The sequence below is a fragment of the Netta rufina genome, assembly GCF_964035555.1.
Source record: "Netta rufina genome assembly, chromosome: Z".
Taxonomy (NCBI): Eukaryota; Metazoa; Chordata; class Aves; order Anseriformes; family Anatidae; genus Netta; species Netta rufina.
In genome coordinates this window covers 44,209,531-44,221,548 of record NC_140126.1, presented here as the reverse complement: position 1 = coordinate 44,221,548, position 12,018 = coordinate 44,209,531, and positions in this window count along the sequence as shown.

The following is a 12,018-nucleotide window of genomic DNA, read 5'->3' as shown; positions in this document are numbered from 1 at the left end:
GCTTCAGGGTGGGATATTTTTAAATATATATATATGTATATATATATATATTTTTTTTTTCTTCTTCTTCATAGCAGCAATGTCAGAGGATGCAGAGGTTTCTGTTATTTGCTAGTCAGGTACCACAGAACTGTAGAAAATGCAACAGACAGCAAACATTGAGTTTTTGAACTCCTAAAAAAGGCATAATATAAAATATGGCATAAGCCTTCCTTCTCAGCTTTCTTTGTGACCTGATGAGAGGTAAATCTATTCTGGTGACTGTGTCCTGTCTCAGGATAGCTTTCTGTACTGAATTTCTAGACACTGATAAACTTCAAGAGAACAACTATAAAAAGACATTGGGAATCTCACTGAGAAGCTTTCTGATTCCTAGACATAGTATTTCTGGAAATTACTTTGTGTGTAAGTAGTGTCTAAGGAAAAGATTAACAGAAGACTTAAAATAACTTGTGCTGAGACAAGATATTCAGTCAAGCCTGTCTAAAGGATTGAAATAATTAGCAAAGTGAGGCAGCTTTGACGATTAGGCCACAGGCAACACTCCTGAAAGCAACAGGACTTCAGACTTATCTGCTTTGTAGTGGAACAAGGTTGACTGTGGAACTCACCAGAACATTGATCACGGAAAGGCTTCAGTGAAGTGCTAATTAATGTAGGATTTTTAGGAACTGTACTTCAAACAAGCAAGTCTTTTGCAGAGTTATGTGTACTAATGGGGTCAAGTGACTGGTGTGGGGTGCACAGTAATATCCAGAAATGAGCAATGAAGACAAGGGTACTGAGCACAGGGGAGGCAACTGTCAATAATGTGAGGCCACAACATGGACATGTATATCTGGTGAAAGATACTAGCGGCTTAAAAACTGGTGTAATTTGCAACTTGTTTTCATCATTGTAAGCTTCGTTTGAAAAACGTTACCTCTTAGTTTTTGGTCACCTTATAAAAGGACAGTTAAAATCACATTTCTTTGTACTGGCTCATGTGCTGATTCTTTTAGGGTTGCTGCCTCATCAGTGAGGATGGCATTCCAGTGCTTACCATAAGAGAATTGTTAGATAAGGGCCTGATTCACATGGTTCCAAAGGGATCCACTACTGGCCAGAGCTAAGCCAATAAGCAATGTTGTTTGTGCATCTGTGAGAACTGATTTAAGAAGAAAAGCAAACAAACAAACAAACAAACAAACAAACAAAAAAAACCACCTGCTGTGTGCTTGGAGAGAGGGATGAGAAATTGACAGAAAAACAGCCCTGCAGACACCCAGATCAGTGCAGCAGTGCAGAACGAATGCCTCACAAGGGCAGAGTAGTGGGGGACAATCACCAGTGACTGTGATGAACCACAGAAGCAACAGAAAATGGGGACTTTCAGGCTCTGGCTGAGGTTATACATGCAATGTCATTACTATGCATGTCTCTCTTGACAGTAAGTATTTTATCCTATGATGAGGACATTGCACACAATGACACAGATGCCCAGTTCGTCTCCCTGCTCAGTCTCCATTCTGGTGCTTCCATGCTCAGAGGACTGGGAAATTTGCAGCAGTGGATGTGGAGCAGACTTTACTCTCTTCTTCACTCACTAGTATAGATGAAGTCTACTACTGCTTTTACTACCTGTCTCTGCTACCCCAACAGTTTATTTATGTATGTATGTATGTATGTATGTATTTATTTATTTATTTATTTTCCAACTCTTCAGCATAGTTTAGGCTTCCTAGATGTCCTCTTGCTCCCTTTGATCTTCTCTAGACCTCTTCAACTCTTCTGCACGTTTCTTACTATGCACCCAAAGCTGAAGGTAATACTTTGAGGCTTTTCTAGGTGGTTGAACTCTCTTATATTGTTGTTTCCTCATCTACATTCCTATCACGTCACAGTCACTTTCACCCATACTGTCTTCTGCTAGCCTGCTCTCTATCATTTCTTCCCTATTGATTGACAATTACTACAGACTGGAATACACCTTTTGCTGTAGAAAAATCTCTACTTTCAGCATCTGAGAAGCAAGAAAATTTGCCACCACTCCTTTGTGAGACTTGCTGGACACATGTTTCTTGCTGAACTCTTTTCCCAGCTACACTTAGGATTGCTAAGGTCTCCCACTTACCCTGTTTGTATAATAAATATAAAAATACCAATTCCATTATTGTACTTTAGGTTTTAAAAACACTTTTCTCCTTTCTCTTCCACATCATTATCTGTCTGGGAAGGTCTAAATTCACTAAAATAGTCTAAAAAGGGGTGTTGTTTTAATCCAATGTCTATTTAAAAATACTCCTACATTTACACACACACACACACACACACACACATCTATACTTACTATTCAGAGGTATCATTATAAACATGAAATTCACTCATACCAATTACAAAATTTGGCATATGACACTGACAGAGAGTAGCAAGAGCCAGCCCTGCAGCCCCCAGGTGGGTGCAGCAGGAGGGCAGGAGGTGCTGCAGGCACAGGGCAGCAGTTCCCCTGCGGGCTGTGCAGGGAGAGGCCCCTGGTGGAGCAGGCTGTCCCCCTGCAGCCCATGGGTCCCACATGGAGCAGATCTCCACGCTGCAGCCCCCCCATGGGTGGAGGAGCCCCCGGTGGAGCAGGTGGATGTGGCCTGGAGGAGGCTGCAGCCCATGGAGAGCCCCCGCAGGAGCAGGCCCCGGGCCGGAGCTGCAGCCCGTGGAGAGGAGCCCACGCAGGAGCAGGGGGTCTGGGGGGAGCTGCCCCCACCCGTGGGGGACCCGTGCTGGAGCAGTTTGCTCCTGGGGGATGGATGGATGGACCCTGTGGGATGGACGGAGCCGTGTGGGAGCAGTGCTTGGAGAGCTGCTGCCTGTGGGCAGCCCCCGCAGGCTCAGCTGGGGAAGGACGGCATCCATGGGAGGGACCCCACGGGGAGCAGGGGCAGGGAGTGACCGTAAGGGCGCGGTGGCAATGAAGTGTCAGGGACTGACCGCAGTCCCGATTCCCCATTCCTCCCCCCTCCCCCCCCCCCCCCTTTTTTTTCTTTTGGTCTCTTACTGCTTGAGCTTTGTAGTAATAGGTAATAAATTTAATTAATCTCCCTGTGCTGAGTCTGTTTTGTCTGTTACTATAATTGTTGAGTGGTGTCTCTGCCCATTTCTCAATCCTTGAGCCCTTTGCATTGTATTTTTCTCCCCTTTTCCCTTTGAGGAGGGGGAGCGAGAAACCTTTTGTGGTGGAGCTCTGCTGTGCAGCAGAATATAACCACAACACCTAGTCATGCACCCCTGAACTGAATTTTAGATCTTGCTATGTTGGACAAGAGCAATTAAAAAAATATATATAGATTACATATTAATATAATATGTAAGTATAAGATTAATGAAATCAGTAGAAAGGAAAAACTCATACAGTATCCAGATAATCTTTTGTCAATATACATGTAGACTTAGTGAGGGACTCAACTCTTGTATTTTTATTTATTTTGTAAGTTAGCAAAGATCATCAGGTCACGCTGGTGCTTTGCAAATAATAATAAAACACAGAAAACCTCCACAACCAACAACAAAAAGATATTGGGGTACTGCATTCAGACAAGCTCCCCAAACCTAACAGGCATGTAGATGTAAAATTTTGGCTTAACTGAAGTGTCAGACTGCACACCTGTATTAAGTGTCACTTTCACAAATGAACCTCCAGCCTTTAACTAGACTTTGCAGCTTTACCTGGTTATTGTAAGAACCAATCTCTCCCCAAAGGAAATGGCATGGTTGTCATGCTCATTGGTAATCCTTATAAAGTTCACTGAAATCAATTTTTTTTTTAAAGAACCTCTCAAATCTCAACAAAGAGGATTCTTCCAATGAAATACAAGCTACAGAAAGAATCAAAGAGCTCCTCTATTACTTACAAGGAGTTCATCAAAATCTTTCAAATTATTCCTCTCACTCTTGGTTTTTCTGACAACTCCCTTCTCTAGGGAGATTCCTTTGTGGTTAAGCAAGACAGTCTAGCAAGTCATTTCTAAGCAAATCTTTTCAAGACGTTACATTCCCATCCAAAACTTTTTTTTTTTTAATAAACTGCCTGTCTATTTACAATTTGTATGCATCAACATAGTTGTCCCTGAAATTATATTGAGAATATTTTATAAACAAAATATTCAAAATCCATAGAGCAGTGAATTAGAATGATCAGATTTATCTGTGAAAAGTGAGCAAATTTAGCAGGGAAAGAACATTTGCTAGGTTTTAAGAGATCGTGTTACTCACAGAATGATGAAGTGGTAGCAGCTAACACAAGTGTATTCTCTGTGTCTGTGCCAGCATGATTGATTTGATCAGAATATACCTGCATTCATCCTTGTTCCAGGACTGCAGCAGTGTTACAGAACGGAAAGAGCTCATTTATGTAGAACCCACTTAGAAGGTAGGTCCCAGTTCTCAGCTCTGTAAACTGGCACATCTTGAAGCGTAATTTCAATGAAGGTTCACCCACTGAATATTTGGCCTAAGATTGCTTACTTCTTAAAAAAGTGTCCCCTAGAAAGGGCAGAAGAAACAAACAGACTTCTCAAAGCTAGCCCTGGGATATTTTATAAAACTGTCAAGAGAACTCTTGTTAAGCATGCAAGTTTTGCTGTCTTATACAGGAATATCCTGTAGAAAAATTCAGTTTACTCTGAGAAATCTCATTTTTATCAGTAGGTGTTACAAAAGTCTACTAGCTAAATTTTCTGTCTCAAGACAAAGTCCAGAAAGCCCCAGTGTAAAAACAATTAGAATGTTATGCCATGAGTGTTACTATTATGACCATGTCATCGCTATCTATACAGATATGTTGCATTTCAGGACAAATTGTGTTGTAAGATACACCATTTATGTCCCTGAGTGACTATCAGCTGATTCTGAGTGACTCAGTATGCAGTAGTGCTAGATTAACATGAGTGTAAATTATTACATTATTTCACAGTAAGTGTGAAGTCCCAATGCTCTGAGTGCAAACCTTTAATCTTGACCACTGTGCAGCTGCTGGGCTTTTTGGAAATGTCTAAATGCAGCAAACAGACATGTAGAACAGGAGCCAATAACTAGCAGAGGTCCCAGAAATACAGTCATCATGTCCCTGAAGTCATCACACTACACTTTTTGGTAGAGCCAATTATTCTGAGAACTGCTGAGCTGAGATGACTGTGCTGTTTTTGATTTTGAAGCTAGCTTATTTGGCACAGACTCAGGTATCTCTGCATAGTCTACATTGTGTTCTTTAGTCATATTCCAAATGACCCAGAGCTTACAAACAGAAGTTGTACCACTTTCTTGCATCCAATTATAGCATGTTTACTCAAGAGAAATGATCAGAGAACTTGAGTTTTGATCTAGTAGGTGCCTAATGGGTTGTCTACACAAAGAATTTCATGATCACAATCAGTCCAGGTCTTTGGAGTCCTATAATGCTCTACACAAAGCCGAGTTCTTGCATATTAAAAGCTTAAAGTACAGTAACAATAGCAAAGAGAAGGGTATACCTACCGTGCATAAGCAGTATGATTTCTTAAGTTTTTCTTCATTTTAAGAACAAATTTTCTTAAATAAATATGATTATGCTTTTATGAAAATGTGCTAAGTTACCATTCCTTATTTCTTCTTAGGGAAAGCAAATACTATATATTCCTTTTATATTTGCACAGTATAATAGCACACAGCCTACACAGTGGGTAATTTAAATGAACAGCAGGCATTCAAATTACACTGAAAGGGCTGTTATATTTCAAGCAGGGAACATTTTTATTACAGTCACATTCCTGACATCCTACGTGATGCATACGCTTTTTTTCTTCTTTCTTGATCTTAGATCAACAGGCAACCAGCTGCGATAAGTGGGCATCTCTGAGATGCCCATGAACGGTTTATGAATACAGGTACCTCACCTTTTTGATGCTGGAATATTTTGTACAGAGGAAGAACTGTATTTTGTACTCAAGAACAGTAGCATGAACTGCATGCGGGAAGCCTCATCATATACAATCAGTGATTCACAGTTCCATTTGGAGCAGACAGCTACTAATGACATTACCCAGCCCAGCAAGCAGGGATTTGTGTACTAGTCTTCCCAAAAGTATTATCACAGCAGCACAGGAGGCAGCAGCACAGTTTTTTCTGTTTGCATTTGACCTTTAAACATACCTTGGACCTTGATGCAGTGTTGGCTGTTTCTGTCTTGCTTTGCAATGAGTCTGGCAATTTTTCCTGTAGTTATCCTAGGACTTCAACAGCTGGTAGCTCTACCCTACATATTTAGTCTATGTATGTTTTCTCACCTCATTAACTTCCTCCTTCCTCATCCTCACTGCCTCTTTCAGTTCCAAGGCTACAAAAGCTGTAGTTCATTAGTGATGTTCTCCTAGCTGTACAATTCTGGAAATTATTCACTGAAGAACTGTCACTGAAATAAAATAAGCTAAAAGACTTATTAAAAGACAGGATTTCTGCAGTGTTCAAATGGCAGTTTTGCAAGTTCTTTATCACCTTAAAATGAAAAAACAAAAACAAAAAGAACACCACATTTGGAGATTCATAAAAATGCACACATTTTAAAGAATGTTGTGAAAACTAAAAGAGTATAGATGTCTAGACAATAAAACAGGGTCTTAAGCATTTTTGTTAATCTTTATATGTGACTCATATTATGTCTTTATTGATTACTGTTGTGAATCATACAGATATCCAAAAGTTCTACTGATAACTTGATTCTGAAAACAGTCTAACCAAAGGGACGCACAATTCCATGCAAGCAAATTTACTGTCATCCGTGCAACCACAGTAAAACTGCTTCTACCCCCTCAAATAACAGTGAAGATGTATCATCAAAATCCAGTGGAAATCACTTAACTTTATGGTTACGAATGATCTAATAAATACTTTTAAATACCCTGGTCCATGAGGCCACAGCTGCTTGCTCATAATGAACATAAGAAATTATCAGGAGGTGCTAGTGTCCCAAAAGCTCTGCTAAGGCTCAACAGGATCTATTCTTAGCCATGTCTCTGTAGAGTAGATGACCTTGGACACATGAATTCACCTCTCTAGGCCTCAACTCTACTCACAGAAGGATCGTGGTAGTCATCTGCCTTTGGATTATCATCTAGCATGTGCTTGGGAAAGATTTAAAGAACTATAAGATTACTTACTTGGAATAATATTTAGAAGGGTAAATCATTTTCCACAAATCATATAAGAATGATGAATTTCTGCCAAGAAGTTTTGCCTACCCAAAACTGTGTCTTGAAATATGCTTCCTCATTGTTAACATCAGCTAACATTGGTTCCAAAGTGGCTTCGAACTTTGTAATGTCCACAAATCACCCCGCACTTTTCGTTCTCAAAAGCAATTAATAGCTAGTAAAGAAAAAAAAAAAAAGTAAAGGTTTTATTTATTTGTTTCCTTGTTCAAGCTATTTAATATAATTCAAGACAAAGGAATTACGTCCATCATGTTGTTCATTTCTGTTGTGACCAATTGTGTCACACAATTCCACATTGTGTGGCTAACAAGTTTCATCCCCAATCATTTATTTTAAAGGATATGCAGACCCACTGGGCAGAGAGGCTGCCCTCGTAAAGAGGATAAATATGTCTGACCTATTGGCTTCTGCAGTGAATCCACAGTAATGGTATCAACATTGAGCAAGAAGAATTGGTGAGAAGGATCAGGTGGCATTGATGCCAGGATGTTTTACATATCTCTGCAGATATTAGTTGTACAGATCCCAGAAAAGCTCTTTAAATATTAAGACATTTAATAGGCAAATATATAGCTAGAACTGTAAAGGAAACTGAAACATCACCATGACATAAGGGGAGATAGGGATATTCCTGTCTTTTACATGGAACTTCAAAGAAAATTTGGCACAGCATTAGGCAGTGACAAGGAGAAATCTACCAGAGATATTATCAACTGTCTTTCTCATTTTCATTAACTACTTAGTTTTCATATTGGAAAAACATGTAACTTTTTGTCTTTGTCAGTGTGGGGTATCGTTGGGGTGGGGTGGGGTGGGGCAAAGTAGTGTGAGGTGGCAGAAGGCAGCTGCCATTGCTGGTACAAGCCTCCCTGATCAATGCCAGGAACAGGATGTGTAGAAGGGGCAGTCTGATCAGCTTTCACTCAGCAAGCATTGTCAGCTAAGCAAGCTGCTGTACAGCAGCAGAGAACACAGCCTGATTTTTGCATAATGTTGTCAGAACTGCCATCCTAGTCTGCATGCCCCCATCACCCTGGGGAGATTTTAGCAGACTCAGCCAGCATTGCTGAAAAACAGTCAGGTGGCTGTGGCATTCTGTGTTCCTTCTTTAACCTTGACAGGTAAAGATGAATTTCAGTGTAAAAGACAGAACTCTTCCCAGCTGAGAGGGTGAAGCCTGTTAAATCCCCAGCTTTTCTTGGCAAGGTGATGGAGCACTGCTTGTTAAAAATTGCCAGAGACACATAAGATCTCTATAAAGGCAGAAATGCTGATGAGAGAATTGAATCAATGGAGTAAAGGGCTGACAGAGTGGGACAGGGAAAGGGAAGCAGATCAGTTCATCACTGTAATACATGACAAACAAAAAGAAATAGACATGTTCTTCACCTTGCTTCACATTCACAACACATGTTTTACTTAAAAGTAGACTCTTGTCAATATTGCTACCAATAGGCTTGTACACTGGGTCAAATACTGCTGTAATATTTAACATTTAATGAGAAGGTTAGGAGAGTAAAACAGTTGATAATCAGGTACTTAAAGATAATAAGACCCAACTAAACAGATACCATCAGCAGTTGCACAGTTCTGCTGTCCTCCATGTATGTCCTGAAGGAAGAGATGAACAACATCAATGCATACCTCTGGATACAAACAAGGAGACAAGTACCAATGCTCTGATCTTACTCTTTATACGTAAAGAAGTCCAAAAGCAATTGGAAGTGGCAATCTGGCAAATAATAGAGCGCTCTTTTCCCTTCACTGCTCACATCTGATTGTCACTGCAATTGCAATTGTACCAATTAACTCAGTGATGTCGAGACACCCTATGATGAAAGTTCCAGTTTAGAACAGGCAACTATAAGGACTGAAGAGAAAATTGGGAACTGTGACTTTGCATAAATAAAACTAATGTTATTTGCAAAGGGTGTATTCTTCTGTCAATAGTTAAAATTTTGTATGCTGCACTCCAAGGCATTAATAGAGAATACTCAGTTTCAACCAATTAGTCTTAAATGAAGAAATCAAGTTTCAGACTGCTCTGTATCAATAAAGGAGCACCTAATGAATGGCTATCTTATGAACTATTAGAAGTGCAAAAGTAATATGATTGTGCACATATATTGTTATAATTGATATGAAATCTAAGCAAATGTTAATTATTTATATTTATGTTATCTACATTTAAGGTAACAAATAATTAATACATTAATGCTAAATAATATTATTTTCTTATAGAGAATCACCTATTTTCTGGCTGATAACAGTAAATAAAATATTTTTTCAATGATATTGAGTACAGTAATTATAATTCTTTCACTGGCCACTCAGTCTTTGTGTGCTCTGTAATCGATTACACCTAATAGCTGATCTAAAACTGGAATGGTGATGTCCTCCTTTTTAGGGGTACAAGATAAATGGATTATAAAATGAAGACTTGCACAGTTATGTGTTTTTTTTTTCTTTTGTTTTTTTTTTTTGTTTGTTTGTTTAAATCATTTATCAACATATCTATTTTCAGGTGTGATGCAAGTAGCTTTTTTTTTTTTGAATTTTTAAGGCATTACACTTGCGGATTTAAGTCTTCAACTACATAAAATACCATTCATTGTGCTGTGAGCTGTAATTACATTTGTAGTAGCTTGGTTGTCTTTTCTGATTCTCAGTCCTAGGTAAATATTGAAGAAAAGGGTAATCCCAGCTCTGAAAATTTGCTTCTCCTTTGTTTTCAGTTGTGTCTAAATGCTTGGTACAAAAAAGCATATATGCTCAGTAATATATTGGCACCCATGAGCAGCACAGTTAAGATCAATGAACAACTCTCATCTGGTCAAGGTCATTCATCCACGCTTATCGAGTTACATGTATCTTAACCTTCTTTTTCTGCAGAGGTGTTCCTCAGTCTCCCTGGGTGATTTTGGGTCAAGGACAGTGCAGGTTTTAGGGTGAATATTTATCAGCAATTGAGAAGAATGTTTTACATATAACTGATACCAAACTAATGTGACAGGTGCTTATATAAATTAATGAAGACAGAAATATTTTTTTTTGCTACAAAGTATTTTTAATTGTTTAGAAATTTCACAAAACCTTATTAACAATATTAAATATAGCTTATGCATTTAGTAACATAGCATGGTCATTTTTTCATATAGATTTACTATATGATTTACTCTGTATGATTTATTGATGTCAATTCACTGCTTTCTGTGTGCATGTGTTTGTACATCACTTAATGCCTGCTTCTGGGGAGAAGGGAAAACTAGACAGTTAACTGTGAGCTTTTCTTGCTCTCCACAACAAAGATATATTTTACTCCCGTTCTTCTTTGATTATTATGAATGTCATCATTATACTTTTCAGAAGTGATCATGTTAAATACAGAGCAGTGCTGTGTTCTTTTCCCATTTCACAGAAAATCAGATTAACTGCAGTTAACTACAAATTTTCAGTAATAATAACACTCTCCCCTGTGTACCTTGACAGGTATTAGAATCAATAGTCAATCTCCTTCAACCACCCTTATAGTATCTGATATGGAATAAGTTAACGGGGATTAAGCTTCCTATGGAAATCATCAGCAAAACCCTACTTGTTATCAGTTATTCAGAAGCAGACCCTGGAGTTACAACCCTCACACAGGCAATAAGGGAAAAAATGATCCCTTCTCTAGGAACCAGATCAAAACTTGGAAATTGTGGTTCAGAGTAATACAGCCAGTAATGCAAATTGCAAGTCAAGAGCATATCTAAAGGCAACTGTGTTCATCATATTGCAGCTTTGATTAACAGTAGGAAAGCCTGGGCTAAAATCCAATGAAATCTAAAGGAGAAACAGACAAACAAACAAACAAACAAACAACATTGTATGGGATCTGAATATATTTTCTCCAAACTGCTAATTCCCTCTACAGTCTATAGAAACATATGTCTTGTCTATAGGGAAAATGTCTTGTCTCATTTCGCTGGAGTAGCCACTGTCTATTACTGCAAGCCAGGAGCAGTTAAGATTTCATTATAGCAATAATTTATTTATTTTAATGCTTTAACCTTTGGGTGCAATAAGATATTGCCTTGCAAAGTGATGAATTAAAAGACCACAGTCAGTAGCACCAGTATCTCATCTATCCACCAAGAAAGCTTGAAAATAGTAGAGTAACACACTCCAACTAGTGTTGTAGACCAGTAGTATAGCTTCTACTGTCTGATAACACTCTGTATGAGTTTTGATAAAGTACGCTTAACACATAAGATGCAATTTTACCAGTGACAGTCACATCCTGCAGTGCATTGTAAGTAGGCTATGGTGCATGTTAGCCAAATTGTAAAGATGCAGTGAATAATTTGATTCTTATATTTTCCGAATGATATGCAGTAGACTTACTAATTTTTATTTTATTTTTATTTTATTATTTTTTTTTAAAGCTTCTCAAGTTCAAAGCAATGTGTAGACATTATAAAGACCACACAAATTGTATGTTTATTTTACAAAGTGGTGGACAGTACCATTTAAATATAGTGCACAAATCCAAAATACAGCTTTTATGATAACCTGTCCTGTAGCCACAGTCATACTGTATTTGCAAATACAATTCATATTTTGCAGAGTAGGAATCTAATTACTGCACCAAGTAGAAGACATTAACAGATCCACTGCTGACCATCAGCCATCCTGGACAAACACTCCTAATAACCTCTTTTTAAGATTAATTTCTTCCTGTTGGAAGAAAACACCAGTAAACCTTTATAAAAATATAATAATGCTAAGACCTTTTGTAAAGTTGATGTACTCCTACACACTG